Raw genomic sequence first — 27,314 nt, forward strand, 5'->3', positions numbered from 1 at the left:
CATAATTATGTCTCGTACATTATATGACTATAGTACCTAAAAGCTTCATTACAGACTGGGCTCCTACCGAGGAAAGCCAGAATTATGCTTATTGTAAGCAATGTTCCAAAGAGCTCAGTGTGCAGAAGGAACTTTTATGAATGGGCCTGGATGTTTTGCATCTGTAGCAGGAGAATGTGCCATTTGTAATTTAATGTGCTGTACCATTTTCTGGTTCATTGGTTTAGTATTTCTGGACATGGTTCCCATTTGAAACACCAGCACAATAACAAGTAGTGAAACACAAATCCTTCACCTTGTGACAAGTAAGAATTCTCATTTTGCTGAAAATGAATGGAAAATTGTTACTGTTAAAGCATCTCCTTCTTTCATACACCAAAGCTGCTCTAAACCCACAAAGACAAACAACTGTCAAAGGTTAATTAATTAAGTAGATTCAGTCCACATTGCACATCAGATAAGTGTCCAGATAACGTAAATGCCAGATATATGGATATCTCGCACATACCTGTATATGTTTAAGAAAACCTTAGGACCTATCACTTTGGAATGTCATACTGAGAAGTCTAAAATGATTTCTGGAAGATAGAAGTGTGTTGTATCACTTCTGCAGTAAAGACGGATTTACAGTCTCCAGTGGAAACTGCATTCTACTTTTCAGAGGGAAAGATGCTGATTAGAATTTGGAACTCTAAGAACAGACTGAATAAAAACAGGTTAGAAAGCAGTACCTCAGCGAAGAAGACACAGTCCAGGAAAGAGGTAAGAGGAAAGGGAAAGGTCTGTTGAATATAAACCCTTTGATAAAGTTTCTTTTTACTGCTTTGCTTCCTGCTCTTCACAGATAGCAGCCATCTTCTTGGAACTAGGACTATTAGTTTATCGAATATATGGATAGTGCACACCACGGGGAGTGCCTCAGTCTCCAGATGAAACACTAAGGTGCAGAAATAGCTGTACAAGAGAAACAGCTGTAATAGCAGTTTTATTATCTGGACTACTACCTCTGTCTCTTGAGAAGACTATCTGAATTAAAATCTAGTACTGAAAATATAAGACAATGTTCTTTCAAAATTAAACTATGGCACAGAAATTTCACTACCACTAAGATGGTCTTTTAGGGCTCCCCAGATGATAAGACTTTTTATTTCCTCTCCAGCTATTCTGTTGATGGATTTTGCTTTAATGCATAATGTATCAAAATGACAATTTTGAAGTATTTGGCAGGTACAAACCAATTTGTTCAGCTTGGAATGTTTGACTTTTGATGACGGTTGTGACACTACATTTGTTTGACTAGTGCACTGAACATACAGTAAGAAAGATGCCAAAAGCTGATTCATGCTGAAAAAACTGACCTGAAAAGAAAATCATCGAAGAGGGCTATTTGTATTGGTATCCTTCACTGATTGAGCAGTTTTAAAGACAATGTAACAACTACAGGCATGACAGCTATCCAGACTGTTAAAGACTTGCATGGAAGATTTGTCATGTACTGTGTATCTCTATTTCTCTAAGTTTCTTACAAAGCTGTCAAAACAAAAGGTATTTTTAAAAAATCTTACCTATTTTAAAAGTATGTATCTATCTATCTATATATATTTAAACCACTTGTTTCGTTGTCAAGATTTTATACTTTTATAGGGTGAACTTCATACCTCTAGAGGCAGTGATCAAGTTATTTATATTTTCAGAGAACTTCCTTACTTCTCAGTTCACATACTGATCCAAAACAGAATTTGTGAGAATACTATATAAGTCAAGAAACATTGAAATTGTAGAAAAACCTTTGGAAATTCTTGTCCATCTAGAGTAAACAGGTGGACACTTAAACCAGCAACACACGCCAATTTACATGAGTCTTTTTGTTTTGAGCTGAAGGTCTGTCATTCTATTTCTTGGAGTGACTTTACATAAATTTTCCTAATACCATGTTTAAGTTTTTGAAGAGATTCACTTGTACATTTGTTTAGTACTGTAGTACTATTTTTCCCAGTCTGATTTTGATGTCCCAGTATCCTAACTATCTTCTATTAAGATTTAAATCCACTTTTGATATTCTGCATTGAAAGATTCATGTCTCACAGATTCCAGTGAATCCCTCTTTCCTGCAGACGCAAAGAAACAAAGACTACTTCTTGTAATGATTGCTTAAATGCATTCACTGGCATGGTAGCAGCTCCTGTTAACAGATGTGGCAATAGCTGGAGAAATCTTTTTTTCATATGTGAAATTGATTCTTGAGTCTATATTCAGCCAAATAAATCTGTGGCATTGCAGACATGTAAATTCTTGTGGATGCCTTTGACCACACTGAAGATATTTTTCTGATTCTCAATGATGCCTATTTGCTCTACAGAAAAGTGTCATTCTCTACCTTTTCAATGACTTCAGGTAATTCTCATGAAAGGAGAGAGCACAGAAATGCACACAAATCTCTGAAAATGCAAAGGACTTGTGGTGGCTAGGACATGGAATTGTCTCAAAACTTCTCTGAAGCATGTCTGAGTTTTATTGAGGTTGAAACACATCCAGGATGTATATTGAAGTGTGAGGGGTTCTGGGTCTAGGAGTGGGAGAGTAAGAATTTATCACACACTTTTGATTTCTCCTCTTTTCTTCAATACAAGAGACCCTCTTATAAATCTACACTGCCTAGACTTTTAATGAAAGTTAAAAAAAGTAAAAAGTATTCATAAAACCCTCATTAAAACTGTATAAAACTTACACCTAGCTGTTTTTGTTGATGTCATCCCTATTCCACCTCTTTCTTTCAAACATGCTCTCAAACTTCTCATTCACTTTAGCAGTTGAAATTCTAATTTCAGCTTCTTGTTGTAGCAAAGTACAGCTAAAGTCTGTAAAAACCAACACGTTCTGATGAAACATGCTTCCTTGTTATAGTTTTTAACCCTTAATCTAGTTTTTAATCTATACCAGGGCACAGACTATGAATGTGTGCAGCTAGAATGCTACCAGGAGCCAAAAAAAAGTCCATCTCTTTCTTAAAATTATCTGTTGCTTCACTTCTGCAATACACTTAAAAGGAATATCCCCTCAGGAATAGGATGAGAGGACATAGACTTAAGCTGCACCAGGGGAGGTTTAGGCTGAACATTAGAAGAATGTCTTCACAGAAAGGGTGATTAGACCTTGGAATGGATTGCCCAGGAAGGCAGTGGAGTCACTGTCCCTGAAGGTGTTTAAGGAAAGGCTGGAAGTGGCACTTGGTGCCATGGACTAGTTGGCATGGTGTTGTTGGTTCATAGGTTGGACTCAACGATCCAACCTAACAGATTCTGTGATACTGTGTACCGAATTTCTGATGCTTTTATTACAACTTACATGAAGAAAATTTTGACCAGCCCCTGGTTTCTGTAGGTCCCTGGTTTCCTGAAGTAACTCCTCTGATGCACAAAATGTTATGGTCAAGCCTATGCCCTTCTAGGTGTTATCTAGGTACTACTTGGCAGCAGACAGATACTCTATACAGATCTAGAACCAACTATGTAGAAGTAAACAAGAATTCCCTTCGACTAGGTAGCCCTAAAAATCAACCAATTTCTCGCAGCATATAGCTTAATCACAGAGAATAGATCTTTGATGGTTTCAAGTGCATCTAGAAGAAACTCATGCTGTTTTCCTTCTGCCTGCCACTCTCCTTATTTTACCTGCCCTCCAGGGAGTCAGGCAACCAGAATCAATTAGATGAGCCTATGACAGATTCTCCCAGTAACTGTTAAACACAAATGTAGAATTTCAGGTAGCACTGCAGATGTTCTGGCTAAGGATAACATCAGTTTAACTCCTTGCCTTCTGTTTGCCAAGTTGGAGAAATTCAACCCTTTGTGAGGTTAACATAAGTATATACTCTTGTATGCAAGTAAATGCATGACTCTCTACATAATGTCTAACTAGTCAATTCAGGCAGATGAGTTTAGAGCATGTCTTATGCTTTCTTTTTCCAATGCATTTTGACATCTAAGAGCAAAAAGAGACATGGAAGAGCTAAAGTTGAAGCATAGCTATGCTTGGATCAATGGGGATTTGAATTAGGCAGATTCCTCTCCAGTTCGTGATTCATCGTAATATGTAACTTACCATCACATATTAGGTCGTGCTAGTGAAGTGCGCATGTGAACTCATAGTCCAATCAAAATAATTATATGATGTCAGGGGTGACAGCGGGTCTGTCAGCACCTTGGCACATACTGACGAAGCAATCGATGTTGACCAGATCAAAGTATACCCCTGAGATGGCCTGAAAAGAGAGGACTGAAAATGGAGGCCCTGATCCTGACAACATACTGATGCATCCTGAAGAAGCTGTCCCGTGGGAACAGAGAACACTGTCTCGTGAAAACAGGAGCACTGTCTCATGAGAACAAGGACCTGTTTTGAACGAGAGTAGTTGGGAAAAACATCAACATGAGAGAAAAATAAGAGCAGGTGCTCAGGACTGTTGTGGGAAAGGACTGGGCTGTTTTGAGAAAGAGCAAAGTTGTTATGAGAAAGTAGAGTTTAGAAAATGCACCAATTAGCTGTAAGAATTCTGGTGTGAAAGTTTGAACTGTCCTATCCGTGTGCATTACGTGTGTGCAAAAACTGTACTTAAGGGGCTGCGCAGCAGCCCCGCTGTCCCTGCTTTTTTCTTGGAATAAACTTTGCTGGAACCTTTTTTCTTTCGTGTCGCTTTGGCCGTTCCGACACTATCAGCGACAATATGAAACTAGTGATTTCTGAGATTAGCCAGACGTTTCTGATTTTTACTTCCTGAGACCCAAGGACATATGGCGTATGCTGAAACAGCACAAAAGTTGACCTGGAATTTAAAAGACAGCTTTCCACTTTGTTTATGAATTTCTCTTGTGTTTTCATGATAAACATAAAGCAGATAAAATGCAGTGGTTTTAACCTTTTTTCCACTTGTACCTACTCTTCTACCTTATGAATTCTGAAAGAATTCCCAAGCAAGCATGTGCCCAGTTTTTGTGGAATCTTGAGTTAGTTTTTAATGAACTTGAAACTCCTTTCAGTGTACTGTGGGTACAGAGTCAACTCTCCCCGTTGGCCTCCCCCAGCTTTGAACCCACAGTGAACAAAATACAAGATCAGACTGATTTTTGGATTAGTGGTTTGAGATTCCGTAAATGTAGGCCCTTCAACACTTTCATGAGACATATAGTAATTCCCATTTTTGATTTTTCATTACAGATTAAGAAACTGAGGCACAAACATGACATAGCTCATTTACAGATTACAAACATGGGATCCTCATCATAAATGCAGGAACTGTAAGTTCAGTTTACATTTTATTTTAATTATTTGATCATCTTCTTTTCATTTAACTTCTCCTCTGAAATTCATTGTTTAAGTTGATCAAAGTTCATACAAAGTCTGTGACATCAGAGACTTCATAAGAGGTTTGCATTTCTGCAAACAAAGTTTGTTTTCAGGAAAAAGAACTATCTCTTACATAACTCACTGATCTCCGAAATATAATAGAAAATGTCCTTTGACCAAGAAGTACAAAATTTAAATCCTGAAGCAAATAAAAGGAGTTATTATAATAAGACAACTCTCACTAAAATTTATTGTATTTGCAAAATCAAAGACTATATAATTAGACTGAGAGCTGCAAAAACTTTAATAGCCCTTGTGTGACACTCTACAGTGAATGGGTAGTAGTAGTAATCGATACACACAATGGGATACTGCAATGTGGAGATTCATTATCACTTTGTCCAACTAGAAGATTTTTTCTCCAGATCCATGTTTTCAATTCCACGAAGGAAAATCAGGGAAGGGAAGCATGAAAATCTAGTCAAGGAGATGTATAAAGTTAGAGATAAAAAAATTCAGGTAACTGTCTGTGAAGTTCATCAAGAACCACTAAAGTAATTTCAGCTCCCTAAACTCATTTGTTACTTAACAATGTGTATTTGCATTCTTAGAGAGTGATTCTCATATGTTCTCATGTTATGTCTGAGTGACTAAGCTGCAGAATACTTAGTATATTAAAAAAAATATCTCAACAACTGGTAGACTACATAAATTCTCCATGTAGAGAGACAGTAACTAACTCTGTAACATTTTTCACATAGCTGTTACTGTAATAATTTTAAATACTAGAACTTCTATAAGGAAAAATAAATAAAAGAGTCATCCTTAGGCACGTTTGTAGTATGATCTTAACCACTTTGGAGCAAGTAAAACAACTTCACACATACAATGCAAACACCCTGGTTCATGTCTCACTGATGTAATTTTTTGGCTTCTCTGGAAGTATGACTATCTGGGATAAGACAATGCACACATCCAGGATAGTCTGTTCACCAAAGACGAAGAGACACTCAAAGGAAAAAGGAGGATTCACAGTTCAGTTACTGCTGTGACCTCCTGATTCAGGATCTGTTATACAACTAGCATGAATTAGGTAATTATGGTGGTAATGTACAACATCAGCAATCAGCTTTGCTGGGCCCATGCAGCAGAGTGGGATTGCCAGGAACAGATTTTTTCCAGAAATGGCTCGGGACACAGAAATCAGAAGCTACTACTTTGGTAATTTAGAGTTCCCTGGTGAATACCTCCCACTCATGGTTAGCTCCTAGCAGCTGCAGCTTCAGAGACAGAGGGCAATGTACATCATCATTGTTGAAGATAAGAACTGAGATCAAATAACTTAACCTTTTCTTTTTTGGAAGGAATGTCTTCTAGAAAGCCAACTCTCACTGTTGATAAAGTTAAGTCAGAGATGTTTCACATGGCTTATAGAGCAGCATCTAGGGCTTATTGAGATCTGGAGGTTATGTACTTTCATCTCTTTCTCATTTTAATGAAATTCAGCAGGGTTTTGTATATGTATATCTGGATCTCTTTCCCCCCCATGGCGTGGGGTGGCCCAGTTCTAGTTCCATTTCCATCTGAGGAACCATTTCTGTCATCTTAAATGGATGGGGGGGGGGAACTCCAGAGCCAGGGGTTTCTTCAGGTCCTGAGCCTGGAGGGGAGAGGCGCTCTCCCCTCCCCATGTGGTTCCATGGCAGGCACAGAGACAGCACACAGGGCGCAGAGAGGAGGCAAGAGAGAGTTTATTGTTGGGGGCGTTACATTTATAGGGTTAGAAGGACTCACAGAGTAACCAATCAGAAGTCTCAAGGGGCTTACAGGAACACCCAACCACAGGAAGGGGTTAACAAGGTCCAATGAGAACACCTTAGGACATCTTCCCAGGACATTCCTGCGTGGGATAACACTTGTCGTGGGGGGTCTTGGGAAGAAGAAAGCATGAGTTAGCAAAGAGACTACAAAAAGCCATTTTGAAACATGTTTAAACCACAGTTTTCTCATATACTGCAGATTTCCTGCCACATGTATAAATAGGAATTTTCTCTTCTTAGGAAACTTTTCTCTCTTAGAAATATTTTGCCATTTCTAAATGGACTGTCTGATCTATGTGGTCATGTGTTGACAACTTGTAGTAAAAAATAGTCTATATCTTAAAAGACTCTTGAACGTCCAAGTATAAACACTACAGACCTGCATTTCATAGGATAGAACTGCCTCTGGAAGCAGCAACTATGAAGATAGGCTTGTGTTACAGGTTTTTTAACAATTTCTACTATTTAAGGTGGCCATAGCAACCTTAAAGGTGTTTGAATGAAGATGTACAGGTTGCAGGAGAAGTGCTTGATAGAAGACGCATGAAGTCAATCAATGCACACTTAGTTATTCACAGGCATAGCACCACTAAAGCCAGCTAATACACAAACATGAACTTTACAAATGCCAAATCCCTCCATCTTATTGTCTAAAGCATGGCAGTTGAAACAGCAAACATACTATTATAATTTTTATAGGCATAAGCTATTTCAATGACAAACATGCCAGATTAAATGCTAATATTCACTGGTACTAGTACCATGGGGGCCTCTCCAAGCCATACAATCTCCAAAGCTACCTGTTGAGCATGTTTAAAACACAACCCTTCAGGCTGCTGGGCTGGAGACAAGCTGGAGTGCTACCCATGGATTCACAGGTAAGTACTGAGCATCAAGTGACTTTCCATATTAAAAAGCACAGCAAAAGAAGTGAAGGGAGGAACAGAGGAAGCAAATAGAGAGAGGTAAAGGATTGGGGTGGATAACTGCAAAGGCAAGGAACTGACAAAGGGATGAAATTGGAACTTTTCAAAAACAAAAGGAGAAGCTTTACCTTGTGTACCATTTCTGTTCTTTTTGCTGCTATTCCCTTCTGCTGCATGTTCACCCACAGACATCTGTACAGAGTATTTAATTCCACTCAGGCAGATGAGCTGAGGGGACCCCTGATGTCCCCATCAGCTCCATTTCAAGCAGCATTTCCTCTCCAAATCATCGTCAGAAAGATCCATTTCTAGGAGAATACAAACACTTAGTAAATGACTACCGTTTTCTAAAGTATTAAAACAGTCCTATGGAAAGTGATCTTCATCCAAACACTGAATAAAAGTTTCAAAAGGATAGTCTGTCTAGATGTCAAAAGCCATGTGGCCTGAGATTCCTATCATGAACCATCCTCAGCAGAAATTGCTTCCTCGCTCTTGCCTTATTATGGTAATCAGGACACATGTTTTTGTTTAGCTGTCACTGGGACAAAAACTTGGCATAGGAGAAGAAAAGGTAGTTTCAGCCAATCTCACAGTTTACTCTTTTCTGGATTTAGAGATACACTGACTTTTATCTGTTCACCATAACTCCCAAGGGACCATGTGAAGGTATGTGTTCCTCCAGCTCCTGGCATGCCCTCCCCTCTGTAGCTCTGGTGGGAAGAAGCCCTCATGGCCTTGTCACCCAGGTTTGGGCTGAGACTCTGACACCAGCTACAGCAAAGATGCTCCGGGGGCACTTCTCTGCAAGCAGCTATGTGGAATGGCATTTACAAGCTGCACAGGGATGGAAGAAGAGGAATGAGAAATCCTGGATCAAACTAAAACTGCCACTAGTAACTCATTCTCCTGTTCGCTGTGGAGGAGGCATATAAAACACTGATGGTAATAGCAATTAACAGACAGGTCAAGGAACAGATGTAGTTGCTTTGCATTTTCTTCAACATCTTGAATTTTTGCTCCTTTTTTTTTTTCAATTAAAATTTTGATTACAAATGAACATTCAAAAACAATAGCAGACTTGTTATTTTTAAAAAGAAAACATTTACATACATTAATATTATCAAAAGTTAAAAAGTGGCAGATAATAGTTCTAGTTACGTCTTCAGTACCCCATGCTTGTCACATCGTGGTTATCATTATTTTTTTTTTAACTTCTAGTCAGTTCATCAAGAAAATAAGTTGATCTGGTGTGCTTTGACATCATTTCAGTAACTGCTCTGTAATACTTTGGGTGACTGCAAGGGTAATTAGAAATACGGTGCTAATAACTTTAGAACTCATGAAACAATTTATAGGTCATTGTTGCTTCTGTAGTGCCATTTCCACAGTGATAAAAGAAATTATGGTTAATTACAAGGTTATTACCATACTTAATTCTGATAATTGTAGGCTATCCAAACAATGTTGAGAAATAGAAATCAGACTATTTTGTTCCTCCAGCAAGGTGGCAGTACTGTTCCTGTATCACTCATTTTAAGGTTGCTGTATTTTTGTTAATGAATTAGATTTGCTGCCTTATAGATGGGACATAGAGGTTAAAAAGTTTACTTTGAGACATCAGCTGTTCCCTTTCAGCCTAATTTACTTGCATACATATACACACGGTCTCTTGAAAACATTATTTCTAGTGTTGTGACATAGTTTTCTTTTCCTACTTTAGAACTAAACTGGCAAAGTAGGAGGTTGTGCTAAGCAGAAATAGGCTTTACTGACTACAAAACACTGTAGCTCAAAAACTCCAGTCATCAAATCTCACCCAGACTACAACTGGGAGGAAAATATAAGAACTATGACTCTAGGGGAATACTGGAAATAGACCAAAATTAATTAATTTTCATTATGACTAATTCCAGAAAATGTCTCTCTCCTGGAAAGTGTTTAATCACATGCCCCTTTGATTTCAATGGGAGTTGAGGGAGCCTTACAAGAACTGAGTTGGCAAATTTTCATCTCATGGGTGTAATGTTTTGAAAGTGTATATCCTGGAAATGTCTAGAAAACATAAGGTTAAACCCTCTCTCTGTTTCTGTATGTAATGATTTCTCACTATTTTTTAATCATTTTATAGAAACCAATAAAAAATGAAAGTCTTAAAAAAAACATGTATCTGCTCTGCAAAATCTAAAGGATGATTCTAAAATCTACTGAAGTGAAACCATACTTACTGAAATCCTCAGTTGTTACAAAATCATGGAACATTTCCCTGGAAAAGAACTGGGTTTATTCCTCCAAAAGTCGATGGAATTTTCCTAGAATAAATGTGAACAAGATGGGATCCTCAGCATTTTTTTTTCTGTAAAATCAGTAACAAATGACATTTATGTTTTGCAGTGCCAAACCAGGCACTTCAACTATTGTCTTCTATATTTTTTATTATCTTTCCTAAACACTGAATAGAATATTTTTTCTTGTCAGTAGCTTTACTGTTCTCTTGGTAGTTTTCTTCACCAAAAGCTGCTGAAAGTCTCCCTGCTCAGATAAATTTTCTTATTATTTCAGTGCAAATGACAAAGTAGAAACTCTTTTCCACGGTGCCATTATCCTCCTGCTGGTCTTTCTGTGTGTTTGGGCTGAACATATCCTGACACAAGTACAGCAAGGAACAGGCAGGAGGTGACTGTCAAGATCTGTTGGTTTGCAGTGCAGAATGATACAAATATAAGAGGCATGACTGACTTCCCAGCATCTTGATGCTCTCACTCTTCCTCACTTACACTCTCTCACTTACGTTCATGAGGAATTGAAAAAAAAGGTTTGAGTACAGACAGGATCAGTGTAGATCCCATACTACATCTCTTGCAGTTCCAAGCTTTGAGTAACTCAAGTCAAAGAATGTTTTTCCTTTCAGTGGATTTAAAATTTGGGCCTAAATGATTCTGTGACCTCAGGTGACCAAAATCTTCCTCAGAAAGCTTTAATTATGTTATGAAGGGAGCTACAGCACTAGGACTATTTTTATGTCACACCATATTGTATATAGCATAGAAAAAGCAAAATAAAGTTAAAATTTGTGTGAAGTAACGCTCGATATTGAAAAAATGATCTGTAGCATATAGAAATTCCTCTAGTCACTCGCTGTTACTGTTGATTATGTTTTGTTCTAAAGGATCATCGTTTTTGCCCTATAAAACACATTAATGATTAAAACAACAAAAACCTAGAGAAATAATTGATCCCTGAGAAACTTTGTGGATGTGTGCTTGGAAAAAGCAGAAAAGCTTAGCTAACATGCAGTGTAAATTCAGTAGATCAAAAATTTAATTATTACAGACTGGAGTTTTGTACATTTCTTGCATTTTATCTAAAGATGGTATCAGACATATATCCGTTATATCCCATATATCCCATATACCATCTATGTCCCTTGGGCAAAATATCATATCTTCTCTTGTCTGGTGATTTTTAAATAGATGTTTAAAATTATTTGAAGAAAAATAATAGATAGGAAGCAAAGCATCCTTGTTTATATTCCCTCTCTCAGCTATTACCACTGCAGATTAACACAGATTGCACTAAACCAAATGATCCTCACTCTAAGCTGCCAGTTGCTGAATAGGTGAGTTGGTGCATGTGTCTGCATGCAATTAATTCATAAGCAGGCTAGAAACACCCTCACAGTTCTTTGTTCAGTAGTAAGTGGAAAGCATCATAAGACAGCATAAGAGAGTGTATTTCAGTCCTGAATAACTGCATTTAGTCCAGTATCCCTTAAACACAGCACCTTAATGTCCCTTGCTCAATGTGCCAAGTGTGCAGGCTGTAGTACAAAGATGTGACAGTAACACTCCTGCAGCACAACAATGAGTTTACTTATGTGAATTGGAAGTTAGTTTCTTCAAGTGTTAGTGCTTCAATAAACCATGCAGCTACTTTTCATCACTGAGTTGGTAGTTTAAATAAGTTCATTTTAAATGAACTAATCACTTAGTTGCTGATTTAACTTTAAATTCAGTCCAAAGGTTTAGTTCAAAAGGTGGTGAGTTTGGCATAAAATACAAGTATTGTTGAAGAAGTCGGCTGCAAACACTCTTCATCTTCAGTATGATCAGAAGTGAATGCTCTGCCTTGATTAAAAAATAGTCCTTTTTCTCTTGAACCCTATGATCTCTATGGGCCTGACCCAGGCAGGTTGTGCTAATTATTCCGCATCTTACCCAACCAGCATCAGTCATCCTGCCTAAATTACTGCCATAACTTGCATGGGGAAGAAAGACTCAATTCAGCTTTTTTTTGGGTATTGCTCTTTTGCCAACTGACTGAAAATGAAACTATTAAAAATACAAAATTTGAAAATCTGCTTAAAAAACCAAAGTGATTTTATATTTCCTTTCCTGGAAACATCTAGAGAAATACAGTTAGTGTGTTATTATTTCATTATCTGGCTAAAAGTCCATTTTATTGCACAGCAAATGGCCAGAATTTACTGTTCAAAACATTCATAGAATCTTTTTTACAACTTATGTCTGATTTATAATCACTCCCATGAGTTTCAATGAAATTAGATTATTTTTCTAGATTTGGTCAATTTCCAAAACTCTATGCTCATGTATAAAGAGTTTTGCATTTCAATGGAGTTTGATTTTGTTGTTTTTTTTTCTTTTTTCTTATTTGGAGAGGGTAGAGTCTGACATTAATAGGTATCAATGAGCATGTATAATTATATCCTTCCTTACAGTGATAATGTTTGCAGAACCAGCATAGGATATTTTGAAAAGGGTGCCTTTTGCCTTTTGCTCATGAAATTGGTAAAAGTTTGTCTGGATATAAGAGCCGTGATTTCTGTGAGAGGAAGCAGGGCCAGTCCTGAATGGCATTACTCATTCAGAAACCAAATAGGTTTTAGGGACCATTTGCATGAGAAAGGACTGCTCCTTATATGGGGAAGGATTGTAGAAAGAAGGCTACACAAGCTCAATTCCTGACACGTCTGACATGTTGATTAAGGTCCTTTATGGGTAGAGAACTTGGTTTCAACCTATTCTTAAAACATTAGGCATTATTAGTTGCTCTGCAGTACTGCAAGCAAAGTGTTGGGAAAAGGAGTGGAGTTATACTTTGCTCAGTATCTTCCCTTCCCCTCCCCGCTAAAAAAAAGTGTGAGGAATATGTAAAAAACAGTCTTCAAGATCCACTTCTAATTGATTCCTCCAGTAAAGGTAGCATGTAAAGGTACTGCAAAACCACTACCTGCAGATCCCTTTGGAATGGCATCAGAACATCTTTGCCCCACCAGCAATGTGGTCCTAGAGACTGAGTGGCCAGGTATAGCAGGACCATACTGTTTCAGTATTATGAAATAATGCTTCATGGGTTGGAAGGTGGACACGAGAAGCATGAAAGCAAGGCAGGAATGTTAAAATCCAAGCAAGGACTTTGGTGTCCAAACTAAAGTGTGTTTAATGTTTTGTTAGAGAGGAGTCTCATGCTAATCCAAGTGTGGGGGCAATGTGGCCCTGCAGATGCAAGCACAGACAGAACAGGGTTTGCTGGAGGCAAGGAGACAGCTGTGATTTCAACAGATGGTTTGACTTGCTTTGTCCCAACCACCTCCAGCATAGCCATGAAAAAGGGCATGGCAGGCTACTGTAATCGAGACTGGTCCCTCAGGGCTTTTCACTTGTGCAACAAGCACAGCATGCAGCAGCACAGAAAGGGAAACTGGAGAAGTGACTGGTATCCATCCTTGCTCATCTTTCCTCAGGCTACAAGTTGCACATTTTGCAGATGACAGCTCCAGCACAGAGTTTCAACCTCCTGAGCAGCCACACAGTAAAACACAGGCTCTCAATTATGGGGGAAAACCAAAATAATTTAATTAAAAGTTAAATAAATTCATCTTACAGCTAAAAAATCCACCTGGAGTGTTTCCCCAGAACATTTCATCCTCATGAGAAATGGGAGCCTTAAGTTTTCAGGAAGGCACTTAGGGAAGAGGAAACAAGATAACAAAGGCTGTATGCTAAAATTCTTCTGCCTCAAAAAGTCCAGGGAAAAGTGAGTTATTGTAATTGTAATGCTCAAAAGCTCTATTACAACTAAACTGATGCTTTGGGTGGGGGCCAGAGTGTACTTCCTCACTGTCAGATCATGAGACACGAAAAGCCTTTGATTTAAGGTAAGCACTGCTCAGCAACAACTTAAACATCAATGTCTTATTAGCAGTATTCTCATACTGAATCCAAAACACAACATTGTACCAGCTATTAGGCGGAAAACTAAGTCTATCCTAGCTGAAACCAGGAAAAGTAATAAATGAGAGGATGACCTAAGGTATGATCTAGATCACTGTGAGATGTTGGCAGAGTAACTAGAGCCATGCCCTGTTATTAGCATCCTTAAATGCTGTTTCTTTCAATCCTTCACAGTGTCTACAGAGGAATGTACATGCTGTTAGTACAGCTAGTATCAAATAACATTTGAAACTTTATTCCCATGCAAACTCAATAGGATAAAAAAAAACATGCAAAGAAGGGATCTCACAAAGTGGTGACAATACAGTGTCTCATAATAAGAATGGGAGAGTACTATCTCCATTCCAACAATAAAATTAAGTAAACTTCTAGATATGAAAATAAAGAGGTTTGGAGCCCTATAAGAATATGCCAAGATAAGAAATAACAACTTTTTGCCAGGAATATAGAGGTACTTGTTCTGATCCAGGAAAGACACTGTGAGCTGTCATCATAGGTTCTACTAAATTGGAACCGGAAGTCTGCTTTCCCTGAAATGGGAACATGAGCCCGCCCTCTTTGGCCGCTGAACCTCATCCAGCTGTGGCCAACCAAATCCACATGTTGAGTTGGACTGATCAGAATTTAAGAGGAATGTTCACTCAGAAATACTTGAATGTTATCCATAAGGAGGAGAGCATTGTGAAGATGCTTCATATGCTGGAATATTCTTGCTCCAAAGAAAATCGAAGCTTGTTCTCGGAAACCTTCCAGATGGAGCAAGAGTGCTATGTTCAGACAGCCTGCAATGTGTATGCACATTGCTAGGCCTGAGAAAAACCCTCTCTATTCCTTCTGTTATTCACAAAGCCCTCTACATTTCTTGTGTTATTTTTCTGCCCTACACGAAAGGGCAAAGGCAGGAGAGCACTGATGATGTTGCTGATTTCAGCATCAGCCTGCTATTCTCTAAAACAGCCTGTGGTATGAGGGAGCAGGTCATCAATCCATGCTCTAGACTGTGCCAGAGACTGTGTTTTCTCCTTAAATGAGGAATGTTGAGGCCCCAAGTAATTCTCTGTCTACAAAAGTACTGATCATACTGCTTTTAAGATCTACTGGAATGTATATAATGACTTTGAAGTGAATTGTCATTCCGAGCATATATATATCTGTGAGAGGTAAGAACAAACCATAATACTTCAGCCCAAGCTGTGAAATTATTCACAGGTTTGAGAATTGATATCTGTGGTCAAGTGAATGAATCAAACTCTGAGGACCTGATTCTGACCTACTGCTCACCACTGCAAACCCTAAGTCATTTATAGAGTTACTTAGAAATATAACAATCGTGAGAGAAGAATTTGGACACAAAGATTTGTAGATAATGTCTTTGCTTTTAAATTACAAAGTTACAGCTAACTTTTTTGTTAACTTCTGTCACACTTTCCTAATTTTTTCTCCTTATTTCCCAAGTTAAGGAATAGCTTCATATGTCCCTCAGCAGTGTAATATTAACAATTAGCTTCTTTCCTTTTTGTTGTCATAGCATCATAGACTAATAGAATCAACTGGTTTGGAAAAGACCTCTGAGATCATCAAGTCCAACCTTTGACCCAAGACCGCTGTGGTTACTAGACCATGGCACTAAGTGCCACACCCACTCTCATCTTAAAAACCTCCAGAGACAGAGAATCCACCACCAACCTGAGCAGCCCATTCCAATGCCTGATTACACTCTCTGCAAAAAATTTCTTCCTAATATCCAACCCAAACCTCCCTAGCAGAGCTTAAGATCGTGCCCTCTTGTCTTACTGCTGGTTGCCTGGGAGAAGAGACCAACCCCCACCCAGCTACGATCTCCTTTCAGGTAGTTGTAGAGAGTGATGAGGTCTCCCCTGAGCCTCCTCTTCTCCAGGCTGAACAACCCCAGCTCCCTCAGCCTCTCCTCACAGGACCTGTGCTTGAGTCTCTTCACCAGCCTTGTTGCTCTTCTCTGGACCTGCTCCAGCACCTCAATATCCTTCCTGAACTGAGGGGCCCAGAACTGGACACAGTACTCCAGGTGTGGCCTCACCAGTGTTGAGTACAGGACCAGAATAATTTCCCTGGCCTGTTGGCCACACTGTTCCTGCTCCAGGCCAGGATGCCATTGGCCTTCTTGGCCACCTGGGCACACTGCTGGCTCATGTTCACTTCCTGTCAATCAGCACTTCCAGGTCCCTTTCTGCCTGGCTGCTCTCCAGCCACTCTGCCCCCAGCCTGTAGTGCTGCAGGGGGTTGTCGTGGCCAAAGTGCAGCACCTGGCACTTGGTCTTGTTTTTGTGATTTGTTATGAATTGTTATGATTATTGTTAACTGTCATGAGACATTTAATCAAGTACAAATATGGTGGCAGTGACATCATAACAGTACAAGTCTTTTTACATCTGAGCAAGGTACTGTCTACGCAGATGTGCAGAAACACAGAGCTTAAGTAAAGCCACATATATGTTGCAATTCTACTTTACCTCTGAGTCTTGAAGCTATTTTTTGAATGAATAAAAATTTCTAAAGCAATCAGGAGTAGTCTGTGGTTCATGGAAAGCCAGCGGGACAAAGAACAAGGGATTACAGCAAAACTAACAGCAAACACAATATTTTTGAAAGACTTAATCTCCATTTCTGATGGAGATTTTCGACATTCCATTGGCATGTTTTTCTTTAAGGTGCTCTATGGTTAAGTACAGCTCATATGAACGTCTGTTCACCACCATAGAAATTTGTAGTGACCTGTCAATTTGAAATGTAAATCAGGTAACATTGCAGGTTATAACTTTTAGATTAAAAAGAGACAGCTTGGCACTGTAAATGAACTAACGTTGACAGAATGGTTGGAGCATAACTACCTTACTTTTTTTTACCTTAAAACAAAAAGCATATGGGATTGATGTTGGCCAATGCCATTTTCTCAGTATACAATTGTATACATCTGTTATTGGAATAAACAGTTCTTAGCAAGATATATCTACCAGTAGAAAATTTTCCAAAATTAATATTAGCATATAAACCTGCTTTTTTTATTGATACTCATTCTTTCTATTCCAAATGTCCCTCTCATATTTTTCAGCTACCTCCTGCTATTTTGCTCCATTCTGCTTATGGCTTCTCTGATTGAGAGCCATACGGAACCAAAGCCTGTTCACTCACACAACCAGCCCCATCTGTCTTACTATGTAGACTTAGGCTGTGTTTTCATTGTCAAAAAACCACTTTTTTTTTTTTTTTTTACAATGAGATAACTGTATGCATTAGTGAGATTTCTGTCAAATCCTAATGGAAATGAAATTTTTGACCATGACATTGGTAGGTGAGATCAGGCTTTAAGGTTAACCTCACCTTGTTACAGAGTGGTAGAAAAAAAATTACTCATACCTTGTCTCTGTTATGATCTTAAATTGAGACAGCTAATGTACATTAGTTATTGGGCTATAAGACAACCACCTGTTTTTTAAAAAAGAATTGAAAGAAAAATGGTAAAAACATTATTTGTTAAAAATCGTTGCGGATTCATTGGTGTCTTACAGTTTGTAATCTTTCTATCTATCTACCAGGTCATGACATTCAACAAAATGAAAGTGTCTTCCAACTACTACTTCCAACTGTGTATTTAAACTGTATTCTGACTTCATGTTGACACAGAAGAAAAGCACAGGAAAGGAAGTCCAGATAAATGTTGGCCATTGGTAGAGAATATAATGTATAGAATATAATGTGGGGCATACCAACAGAGATAATTACAAAGTGTATTATGTTTTTGTGTATATATTTTTCTGTATTTCATGTTTAGCATCTTTTTCATGCATTTCAATCTCAAGAAGCTGAACTGCAAGAAGTCTCTGTCACATGAAAGTTACAGTAGCATTTTTCTTGTTTTGATTACTTAGTAGGCGTATTTGTGAAAATGTTTACAATGATTTTTCATGGACTGTTGATTGAACCTTGGGAATATTTTCTCTTCCAAAACTAGATAGCATAAATTGAGAAAACTTATTATATCACCGTTTTCTAAATGCATGTTAGTCCTAAAAAATTTTTTTCTTCTACTCACTCATTGCTCTAGGTTAGACTAGGCCCTTGTCAAATTTTCAAATGACAAATCTTTTGTGTTCAGATGTGTTGCTGTTAAATTATGTGTTATACAAAGAAAAGGCTAGGCAATATATAAAATTATTCTGAAAGCACTTCAGTCAACATGATTAACATGACATCTTTTAGCAGACTCTCTAACTTATGAAAACCCCCACAAATCTTTCAAAAATATATTTGATATTTTATGGTGATACAGATGAAAATTCTATGTGACTTCTGCCCTCAAAATTAATCATATTAGTCCCTCTTCCTCACTCTCTGCTTCTCAGTCATAACTTGCCCAAATCAAGGTTCCAACTTCACTTTCAGATTTTCTCAATCCTTTTTTCAAGGTCTTTTTTACATCTGTCTTTCTTTCACTTAGGACTACTTCTGTTACATATTCAAAAAGGAGGAACAAAAACTCAGACTTCATTTGCTTTCAGATTTTTCAAAACACAGCATCAAGGGTTCAGATGAGAAAGAGCAGATTGTTTCTCGAGCAGAGAAGTCTAGTGAACATGGCAGTAAAAACCAGTGCACCTATGAATGGAGGCAAAGAGGTGCTCTTCAGTACCTGTATGTCCCACACATACTCTGAGAATACAGGATGAAGAATAACATGGCTAAAGGAAAAGATTATTCTTCCATAGATTTTGCAGATGAACTGCTTAAAATTATGTAATATTGATGAAGTATAAAGTAACTGGATATATTTTAAAGTATTTCTTAACCCTACATGTTAACCTGAATGATACAGAATTATTGATGTAGTTGGAATAATACAAAAGCAACTATCATGATTAACTATACAATAAAAATATCAATGTAGCCTGGTTGAAAAACAGGGGTGAATTCCAAAACTTGATGGTATTCTTGCATAGGCATGAGTTCCATAATGCTTGGCTTCAGGTGATCATGAGTCATATTCTTTAAAGGGCTGAAATTTGAACTAAATTACTTTTAAGACTGGCACTGTGGAAGAAGGTGTACTTGAGTTACAGAATAGTCTGTGAAAAACTGGTGCCAGTTGCAAGAGCTGACAAACTAAATTGTTAAAAAGAGAAATCCATTTAACCAAAGGAATCCTGGAGAGCCAGGGCACAGGCAATGTGCAGGTTGCCTCTGGACTTCACGAAGCATGAAGGCATACAAGTTCAGCATGACAACTTGGTACAGTCCGAGAACTGGGGTCAAGGAGGTATCAACCAGGGTTGTGTTATCCATACACCATATGTTATTTTTTAATGATGATAAGCTACTTACAAAGGTTAATACTTTAATTCACTTAAATTTGCATACAGAAGGGTATTAAGTTTATACAATATATACTTGCAGAACAGGATTTCACTCTACCTGGCCTTTCACATCACCACTATTCAAGAATGCTTCAATAAGTCTTGAATGACTTAGAGTGCCTTTCAAGATTTTGAAACAAAGTAGAAAATACCGTACGACTGATAACTAGTTTTCCTAGCACTCATTCTGCTAACTTTAGTTTCCCACTCCCTTAACAGGCACCAAACAACTATTCCTGCACAGAAAATTGCACCAAATATATGTCACAAATATGTATACAGGAATGCTCAGCACTTTTTCTATTTACTAATTCTGTTGTATCATAAGAAGTCAGCAGGTTGTGTATTCCTAATTACGCATTTCTCAAATCTGTATAACTTGAAAATTACAGTGAATGTTAAGGTGGAATGTAAGTGATACTGTGATTTGTTAACTAAAGCATTTGGTATAAGAGCTGGGACTGGGTCAGAGGTCCTAAGAAAGTGTGGACTGGCATTTTCAAGTATGAGAAATATAAAATGTTTAAATATTTATCTTACTGCTAACATCCTTCTATTTCCTTATGAGAAGAAAAAATGTCCTCGTGTCTGAGAAGAGAGAGGAGGAGGAGAGAAAAGAGGGAGGTTGGTGTCTACAATTTGAGAAACAGAAGAACTTTCAAGTCATCTAATCTTGTGGGAAGGTTTATTTTTTGACCTTGCTTAGTCTCTGCATTAATTCTGTAAATGTTTGCTTCTAGCATTAGTATCCTAATCCTCTACTTACACCTGCATACAGCACAGGAAGGTACTAAGTTCTACCTTGACAATATGTTGGAATAAAAGCTTCCTACTGTGTTACATCCTGCCATGGAAAAATATTATGACTGTTGTCCTAAATCTAGTATTAGAGTCTGATAAAAATAATTGCAATAAAGGAGTAAGATGGTTGATAGTAATATTTTTTTTGACTGTAATATTAATGTGGATGGAAAAGTTTAGTGTGAAATGAAGAGGCACATAGAATAAAGTTCAGTGACAACTGGCCATGCAGGCATATGACTGTAGTGGGTTTCTGTGACTGGGTTTTGGTAGCAGGGAGGGGCTACAGGGGTGGCTTCTGTCAGAAGTTGCTAGAAGTTTCCCCTGTCTGGTGGAGCCAATGCCAGCCGGCTCCAGGATGGACTTCCTGCCACTGGCCAAGGCCAAGCCAGTCAGGAGTAACAGTAACGCCTTTGTGATAACATATTTAAGAACAGAAAAGTATTTCTCATGCTGGAGCAGGTGGATGCATGAAGAAGGTTGTGACCCAGTGGGAGGCCCAGGATGGAGTGGGGTCCTGCCAGGAACCTGCAGCCCGTGGAGAGGGAAGCCCACGCTGGAGCAGGTTTTTCCCAGGTAGGACTTGAGGCCCCTGTGGGGGACCCGCACTGGTACAGCTCATTCATGAAGGACTGCACCCCATGGTGGAGTGACCCACGGGACAGCAGTCTGGGAAGAACTGTTGCCCTAGGGATGGACTCACACTAGAGAGGTCCATCAAGGACTGTCTCCCATGGGAGAGACCCCACAGGAGCAGGGGAAGGACTTCTCTCTCTGAGCAGCGACAGAAACAACAACTGACCATAACCCCCATTCCCCGTCCCCCTGCACCGCTGGAGGGGAGGAGGGAGAACATGGAAGGAAGGAGGGGTAGGGGGAAGTGTTTTTAAGATTATTAATTTCTCACTCTTTAGCTTTTATCCTGTTGATAATAAATTTAATTAATATCCTCACTTTGAGTCTGTTTTGCCCATGAAGGTAATGAGTATCTGACCTCTCCCAGCTGTTATCTCAAGTCATGAATCCTTAGCTGGTTTTTTTTTTTCTCTCCTCTGTCCAGTTGCAGAGGAAGAGTGAGCGAGTGGCTTTAATGGGTACCTGACATCCAGCCAGGGTCAACCCACTACAACAACAAAAAGTCCTCTCTCAAAAAGGTAGGAAATGTAGACAACTGTTTTTGAGATATATCCTAGGTCATAATAGAAGGATAATTTATATTCTTGTAACTCTCTGTTAGAAATTGTAATATTTTTGGATGATTTCTGGAACAAGAAACTAGTCTGATAAAAAGAGAAGCCAACAAAGCTTCTGTATATTACCAAGTTTTCATCAGAGATAAATAAGGCATCCCATCAACATTCTCCAAATTTATGCTAGATGTAAATAGTCTTGTGATTCTTGTGAATCTAGTTGAGTGATCAGGAGTAATGTACCAACTCACAAAACATGCACTGTTACTTTGTAGTAGTTTTGAACACCATACATATATATGTGGATTTGTCACAATTAATTTGTTTCATGGTACCAAACCAAACCACAAATAAATGTCTATTTTATTCTAGATATTATGCCAGCTCCCAGAATTTAGTGGACTGTAAAGATTCCTGACAGTTTGTGCTGTCTTTTTTTGGGAGAGAGAAAATTTGCTTCACTACTGTGAGGCTGTGTTTTGGACTTGTGATGAAAACAGTGCAGATAACTCAGAGATGTTTTCCTCTACTGCTGAGCAGTGCTTACATAGAACCAAGGCCTTTTCTGCTCCTTATCTCACACCAGCTGGGGGTGCATAGGAGGTTGGGAGGAGACACAGTCAGAAGAGCTAACCCCAACTGACCACAGGGAAATTCCATAGGATATGGCATCACGCTTAGCACATAAAGCTGGGAGAAGAAGGAGGAAGGGGGGCACACTGGGGGTGGTGTTTGTCTTCCCAAGTCATCATTATGAGTGATGGAGCCCAGCTGTCCTGGAGAGGCTGAACACCTGCCTGCCCATGGGAAGTGGAGAATTAATTCCTTAATTGGCTTTGCTTGCCTGTGAGGCTTTTGCCTTACCTATTAAACCGTCTATATCTCAAGCCATGAGTTTTCTCCCACTTTTACCCTTGAAATTTTCTCCCCTGTCCAACTGGGAGTGAGTGAGTGAGCTGTGTGGCGCTGAGTTACCATTTGGGGTTAAACCATGACACAGTGAAATATAACCTATGAAAGCCTTAGAGACAAAACAGGGGTGAAATGCCTTAAAAGAAGATTGTGTTTGAATCTGTGAATACTTGTACATTTCACAGTTGAGGAAACTGACCTACAAAAGACTTACTTACTCCCAAGAACAGGAAATGTCCCTCCCTGGTGCTCTGCATGCAGCTTCAACCCAATCTATAGAAAACACAATGTTTCCAGTCACTCTCTATTCTCAGCATTTGCCATTAAAATATTAGTTCTTGCTAAACTGTTCAACTCTGTAAGGTGGGCACAGAAAGCATTGGTGTATATCCTAAGGGAGCAGCTCAGCTGCCTCCACGTCCTTTCTAGTACCATTTTAATATTGCTAGTGTACTCCATTTGAACTTTTGCTGCTGCTCCAGATGGTTGGGAGGCTTCTGGTAGTCCTGTGTCGTATACTATATGACCCTACTGATGTCTTAGATAACTGAAGGCATCTAAATTCATATTAATCTCAAAATTTTGTTATGGCAAGTGAATGACTCTGTAAGAAACTGGAAAGAGCTTCCAAAGAGTTTTTTCCGTTTGGAAAGACAGTGCCCCTAACAGAGAAAACAGATGGCCTCATTCCTGGTATAACTTCATCTTGTTCCCTCTTGAATTGCAAATTCTTTGAAAATGGAAAAAACTAAGTAAAACAGCAAGGAGAAAGCTTTGCTAAAACAAAATAAAGATGTAAAACTGTATACAAATATAGTACAAGAAAGCAGGAACTCTCCTGCTTTAAGTGCTCTTAGTGATAGCTTAGTGGAGCTCTGCAAAAAAAGACAGAGTTGCTGTATCATCTTGGATTGTGGGACTACATTCAGCTAGATTTTACTGAACAGCTGAAAAGGACAAAAAGCAACAAAGTGCTAGGTGCTGTCATGAGAACACTGAGGAAAAAGACTGGATTGTACAAACACTGGGGATATTAACTTCAGACCAACACTTTGGATAAGAAGAGAGTCTGAACACTCATATATCATGGTATTTGCGGGAATTAAATGGAAAAGAAATATTCTACATCATTTTTAACAGGAGGAAGCTACTGGATGAGCATTCTTCCTCAGCTAGGGGTATCTATCAAAGGAATATTAGATGGCCATGGAAGGGCATGAGGATACTTTGGTGCATCCTGGGGAACTACTGCATATAGCTGAGAGAATTCACCACTTCTATGACTCTCCTGGGTGAGGTCTGTTCAGTGCCATTATGTTAAAATGTAAAAGCTAGAAAGTGGAGAAATAAATTCAACAGAAAAAAATTAGGCAGATGTAGTCAACTCTGCCTTCTAAAGAAGAGGTTGTTGAGAGTCTGCTTGAGGTGTGGATAAGAAAAGACTTGGGATTTAGTCTGAAGAACATTTGACACAAAATATTTAGACATGCAGTCACATCATAAAGGTATAAATTTCAGTGGATGTATTTTTAGCAAAACAATAGTGTTCTGGCACTTAAAAATGGAGAAGCCACATATAATTGATGACTTTAAGGGACAGTTCCTTTTAGAGAACAGAACAAAATATACTACTAGAGACTTTTTGTGGAAGAATGTGTCTTTAATACAAATCTTTAGACGAAAAGTTATATGACTGTGGACAGCTAGACAAAAACGTTAAAATGAATAGTGGATTATTCAGAAGATAAGCTTGAGACATAGGAAATACTTTATATTGAAGTGTGCTGAATAACTAGATGATAGAATTACAGAAAACTACAGCTTTGGACATGCTAACTTCAATGAAAAGATAAAAAAAAAAAAGGAAAAAAATTATGAGAAGTACCAAAAAAACCAGAAGTGAATTTATGTAAAAAGTAAAGATATTTAAACTAGAAAATAAAAGGAATGTTTAAACATGCCAGAAAAGGGAATTAAGAAGAAAACAATAAATTATCTATTTCTATCCCAAAGGTTGTACTATCAAACAGCATTAGCAGTTTTTACTGAAGATGCAGCAAAACACCAGCTCACAGTTGCAGAACTGAGCATAAACAGATGTAGATCATTCTACCTGAAAATAAATCGAAAAATCTCCATAGAGGAAGTTTAAAAAAACCTCCTTCAAGATATGGGTGACAAACTAAAAATGGTGCATATCATATAAGTAACATGAGACAGATAAGTGCAGGAGGGAGTGCCATGATAACATGATTTCAGTGTGCAGAAATGATTGGCACAGATAACAGTTATCAAATAATGTGCAAGTAGTCCATCAAAAGATAGTTTTCCAGAGGAAAATTAAGAAAACTATTCCAGGAGGAAAAGCACAAAGGTTCTTGCTTCTATGTAACTACTCACTTCTAGTGAAAATATGCAAATAAATGATTGAAGGGTAACTGGTGATTTCCCATGAAAAGCTTTGAAACTAAAGAGCAAACTCATCATGTTGGACAAAGAGGAAAGCAGGAAACAATGGGCAGGATAACATCCACTGCAGCTGCATTCAGGATAGGCATTTACAGGTGAAGGCAGTGTTTGTCAAGAGTAATGAAATGGAACCTGGAATAATAGATCCGGGGCTGCAAAGAGCCCAAGAGTTTCACATTCACATACACGATGGAAGTGAGAGTTCAGTCGTATTTCTAAGAGTGAAATCATTATTTAGAATAATGTGCCTGAGTGATAAATCACTTTACATAATCACCAAGAAAGAAAAACTGGGCAATAGGAATGAATTTGAGATCTGTTTACATCATACTGAGCCTGACGTGAGCACAGCTTATTCTTGTGGAAGCGCCATAAAGATTGCCTGAGCTTTTGTTTTGTAGGCAAACGAAAGGTTGTGAAGAGGGAGAGAGGACAGATGGCACAGAGATCAGTGGCTCTGCTTGTGCATCAAGCAAGGTAAGAAAGGAGAAATAAGGAGTGGTAGTGAGGACTTTTGCGGAAGAAGAACAAAGTAATGATGAAAACCAGTAAAGGACTAAGTTGAGAAAAATAGTTAAAAAAAGTACAGCTAAGGGAAGAGCTACAGATGGTAGGGGTTCAGAGACAAAGAGACAAGGAAAATCAGATAAAACATCCATGTTTTCTGTATGTTTTATAGATGCTTAATACTGAAGCATCTGTAGTTCATTTTATACTGTTAGTTTAAAGAAAGAGAGCAAAAAGCTGAAGAGCACAACAAATGAGAGATGAAGCAGTAAAAACATAGCTAATGAAACATAATGGAACCAGCAGAAAAGAAGGTTAGATGCTAAAATAGGCAAGGCACAGCTTGAAGCAAGAAAACTTTAACAGGAAAGTGGTAAAAAAATGAAGCACAATCAGGGCTATATGTTATATTACTCTGCATTCCTAAATTATGCAAGACTAAAGAGGGACAATAGGATTCAGGTTATTCTGTAGACAAGAGGTTAGTCAGAACTGTCTGCCCAACTGGTACTGCTCCAAACTACAGTCATCCATTTTAATAATAATCATAAATGAAAGACCTTGCCCTTGTATTGAACAACCAGGTCAGAACTGTTTGTGTGATCCATACAAATGGTGATCCCTCAAAGCCTGTCTTCTATGCTATGTATCATCAACTAATTCTTCCATTTTTCATTCATTATTATATCACCTTAAGCACTTGTGTCATTGAAGATCTGCCATATGGTGTAGCTTTGGTACCAGCTGTTTTTTCCAGTTATTAATAGATAACAAACTGAAAAGTCTTCCAGTTAGATGCATACAGATGATTTAATGTCTGCTGAAAAAGGGCTGACAAACTCAGTCAAAATTTGACAGAGTTCTAAAATATTTGGAAGAAGTATGAAAAGATCATGAAAAGATCTTTTAAATAAGGGTGGGGTTTTTTTACAAAACAGATAAATACTATTGTTAGAGTTGCAAAAATGTAAATAACCGACTTGTTCCACCCTCCATAAGTCCCTAAGAAAAACCAAAAAGGGCATAAGACAAAAGGATGAAAGAGGTGATTGTAACCATGCACTGTGACATCTTGGAAATCATGAACAACAAGAGTTAGATGATCCAAAGGGAGCACTGGAAAGAGTATTTTATGAACCATTGTCCTGCTACACATGATAGTTCAGAGCTATGCCATTATTAAACTTTACAGAGTTCGGGCCAAAATTCCAGACTTCCTTCACTCATCTTTTATTAGTGTGTGTGTGAGACAGTCACATAACAAAATCAAAATGCAGAAAGTAAGAAATGGAGAGGAAAAGGTTAAAAGTTAGAAAATTCAGCAGCTATTTTGGTGCTGGAAGTTGATTTAGATAAAAGCAAATAGTTAAATAGAATTCAATTCAATTCAAACAGACAGTTTTGACATTTAAATGAAATTTCCAAAGCATGTACTGTGGTTAAACAAGGAGTGTGGCTAGCTTCCAGATACATATGGTAATGGTGAGGAAGCAGTTTTATTGATGACAATCAAAGCTGGCAAGAGAAATCTGGGCCCATGAACACATAAAAAAGCCAAGGCCTTTTGCATAATCTACGTCATTTTCCCTCTTCATCTAACAACTTTTCCCTTTCTCTACTTTCCATGTATGTCTTTCTGTAATACACCCTAATGTTTCTTTTAAATCCTTCTTGCCTTGATTGCATTCTCTCTTTGATTGACTAT

At 38.3% G+C, this 27,314-nt stretch overlaps 1 long non-coding RNA gene across 1 annotated transcript; it reads left to right on the plus strand.

The window, feature by feature from the left end:
• Nucleotides 1-4,174: 4,174 nt before the first annotated feature.
• On the plus strand, nt 4,175-25,858 carry LOC116780716. The gene is made up of 3 exons (XR_004354587.1): nt 4,175-4,464; nt 16,193-16,198; nt 25,847-25,858. It is a non-coding gene; the product is annotated as an uncharacterized LOC116780716 (long non-coding RNA).
• The last annotated feature ends 1,456 nt before the right edge of the window (nt 25,859-27,314 follow it).

The sequence above is a fragment of the Chiroxiphia lanceolata genome, chromosome Z (genome assembly GCF_009829145.1).
Source record: "Chiroxiphia lanceolata isolate bChiLan1 chromosome Z, bChiLan1.pri, whole genome shotgun sequence".
Classification (NCBI taxonomy): Eukaryota; Metazoa; Chordata; class Aves; order Passeriformes; family Pipridae; genus Chiroxiphia; species Chiroxiphia lanceolata.